The following is a 3,958-nucleotide window of genomic DNA, read 5'->3' on the forward strand; positions in this document are numbered from 1 at the left end:
TGCTTAATATAATTAGTAATTATTTCTCACCATGTGATTAAAATGACACTATCTAAGTATCCAGGTCATAAATCATTAATTCATAAAGTAACAAAATTTCCATTCTCATTACATCAAAATACTTAATAAGTAGGAATACTCTATACTTCTCATGAACAAATACCATTCCTTGTCATATGTATAGACAAACAATTAATATGGCGACCATAGAACTTATAAACCAACCTTATATTAACCTCCTAATCCCATTAAAAAAATAGTTAGGCAAGAAGAGGCATTATATATACAGTCCAAATGTATTATACATCCAATGACAATATCAACTCCATGTGTCTATGTTGTATATCTTGTGGTGTATGTGCATAATAGAAAGCCCTTAGTTATTTGATGAGATAAGGTAGACAAAGAGTGGGTAGAAAAATATTTATGTAGTTATTCCTTTCTCCTTAGCATGTATACTAACTAAATACTACTTGAAACATCAATTCAAACTAAAAAGAAACTCAATGTGGGGGGGGGGGGGGGGGGGGGTGGAGCATAAGTTCTTTAATTAGCAATGGAAATACAAGAGAATAAAAAATATATCACTCAAGGGGAGTCTTAGCAAAGTGATCTCTAATATCTCTCTATGAGAGAGTGTTTTTCTTCCTCCAATGGTTTTTCTTTTATGTTATAGCAATCCAACAACATCTCACATTCTAAAAACAAAACTTGAGGGGAAAACTGGGCATCATGAGAATAAGGTAACTCAAATATGGTAAATGGTGTTAAAATTCCTAGTTGTATTTTTACAAATTTATTCTTCAATAATTCACCATATTGGATTTTTTTTATCCCACATGTATCATGGTATTTCCTTTCCTTTCACTCTCTAATATATAATAGAGATGAACTAGATTCTATCGTGTGTGTAAGAGTGCAATTTAATGAGCTCTAATACTTATGTGGGGGTATAGCCTTTTATGGTTAGAAGTTTACCTAGAGATAAAAAAGCTACTTTTGTGGATGTTTCCCCAATCCAAGGTTTTACCACATTATTTCACATAGGATATTAGGCCATGTAGATCTATTATATGTTTATGCATATAATAAAATATAAAATGGTATCCAAGCAAATTATTGAGCTCTAGCTACTTGAATAAGTTTGTTATTGAACTTTTTGCATCAAACTTTAGTAGATATATGTTTTTTGGCTTCCCCCTCTTATAGATTTGCATTCAAATCTAAACAACCACATAAGTTTTCATTGGATTTGAGCATATTTTTCTGTATTAGGTCATTTTTTTTTCGCAATCCTAACTTTATTATTGGCATTGAAATAGGGAAATCAAACAAGATCAACTATTCACTCGCTAAATTTGGCTTCCATTTGACCGAAATTTAATTAATTTTCCTAGCCTAGCATAGGCATATTTTTCTTAATCCTAACATTTTTTGCACATATTTAGGATTGGTAATTACTAAGCCTTTTTTTTACTAGGTCTATGTTTTTTTTAACCTCATAACTTTTGAACTGGGAGACCATTTTGGGTGCTTTTTTTTCTTGGGTTCATTTTCTATTGATCTAATTTCTCAGCCATTTACCACTCATATCCTAACATTGTATGGACTTGTATGAATATGTGAAACCTCGTACAACTAGGTATGGCAACCATTTCATTGCAAACAATTTTTTTCTCAACAATTTCAAAGTTTTCTCTACAATCTCTCTCATTTTTTCTCAAATATGAGGTTGATTTTCTCTTGGGGGTGAATTTCTCTTTTATTGAACCATGTATGGACAATATGGACTCTAATTTGCAGTGTAAAAACCCATTTTTTATTTGTTGGACTCATTTTTCTATTGTACAACTATTTTCCTTGCTATTGGGTTAACTCAGCTACTTTATGGATGCAATTTCTCAACGTATAGATCATATTTGTGATGTGAAAATTAAATTTGTAGTATTTGTAATTATACAATTGTGGGTTGTCTTAGATCAACTATGTATAGTGAATATATATATATATATCTATATATATATATATATATATATATATATATATATATATATATATATATATATATATATATATAGATATATATATATATATATTTTATGTTGGTACCCAAATGAAAATTTCTCTCTATCTACTAGCATGTAATAAGACAAATTGTAGAGATTCAATAGCATTGTATTAGCATGGAAATTTCTCTTTGACTATATAGCCACCTTCAATCAAGTCTATGGCCAACCACCTTTGATTGTCCTTTTCTAAAACATGAAGACTTAGATATGGGATTATTTTGTTGCTAAGAATTTTCATTTGGGGATTTGTTACCACCACTCTACAATTTTTTATGATCTCTCCAATTCTTTGTAGATGGGGTGTGTGTTTGTAGTGATCTCTTGAATTATTTGTAGATAGATAGGATTTGTTTTGTCGTGATAACTCATCTTCTTTGCAAGTATACCTTGTTGGGTATTCTTTGCTCCTAAGCACTTGAATTATTTCATAGAATTTTCTTGAGATCTGATAAATGACTGATATATTTTTTTCCCTAGAACCATAGGGCTTTACTTTCTCACCTTCTTATTGCAAATTTGATAGCTCATTATATACATCCTTCATTGGATTGTGGCACTGTTTTAGTGGATCCATGCATAATGCTTCATCCTTGATATTTTTTTTTTGTTACCAACACCATGTGTGGTATTTCACTTACATATTGTAGATCAAAATACAAATTTTTGAACATGAGCACATTTATGAGTGGTTTTAGCACTAATATTGGTACTTATTTCATATTTATTGAACTGTGTATGATGGTGACAATGTTCAAACTTACTTAGGAGCATTGCTTGTTTCTAGTTATTTTGCTTATATTTCTTTAGAAGTGTTGTTTTGTAACTAGCGATAACATTCAAGTGTTGCTTGCTACTAGTGATTTTGTTCATACTTCTTCAAGAGTGTTGTTGTACCATGGTTGGTTAGCCTTTGCAATCATAATGCCTTAAGGGGAAATTTTATGCTATTTGTTTTCCTCCAAGCTAAGTTTACATAGGGGTGTTGGAACCAAAGGTTCCTTGAGTAGCTAAAGAAGTAGTGTGGCTCTAGATACTTTAGAATTCTTCCACTAAGCTAAGATGTGGAAATTAATGTGTTTTCTTACAATTTATTATATCACTCCAAGACCAAACACATCAACCTTGATATTCTTTTGAGATCTGGTAGCTAATGGTGTTTTTTTTCTCCAAGACCAAACACATTGATCTTGATACTCATTTGAGATCTAGTAGTTCATGGTGATTTTTCTCTAATACTGAACACATTGATCTTGAAATTTATTCAAGGTATGGTAGATGATGGTGTTTTTGTCTCTAAGACCAAACATATTGATCTTGATACTCATTCAATATATGATAGTTGTTGGTATTTTTTTGTCTTTAAGATCAAAGACACTGATATTGATACTCATTCAATACATGCTAGTTGATAATGTTTTTTTTTGTCTCAGGTATTGTCCTATTGAATAGAAAGTTGTAGATACCTTCACCAAATCCATCACAATGATGAAGTTTCTCTTACTTCATAATTTCTTGAGGATGCAAAAAGTTGTCATCAAGGGGGAATATTAGTTAATGGCATCTTCCTCCTATGATTATAGCCCTATAGTTATCATTAAGGGGAATGTTAGAATGTGAACATATTAATGATTTCCTAGTGTTATTTTGACCAAGTTATTCTTCAACAACTCACCATATTGTAAAAAGGTTTTATCCCACATATATCATGGGATTTTTTACCTTTCACTCTCTAGTATATAATAAAGGTGAAGGAGACTCTATTGAGTGTGTGAGGTAAGAAAACATGCACTAATGGAGTGTGATATATACATATGTAATATGTTCCAATTCTTATCTAGGGGTGTAGCCTTGTATGATTTGAAGTTTATCTACAAAATAAAGGAGCTACT

This window comes from Pinus tabuliformis, chromosome 8 (assembly GCF_031772625.1).
Source record: "Pinus tabuliformis cultivar Carrire ecotype Pingquan chromosome 8, CPIR1, whole genome shotgun sequence".
NCBI lineage: Eukaryota > Viridiplantae > Streptophyta > Pinopsida > Pinales > Pinaceae > Pinus > Pinus tabuliformis.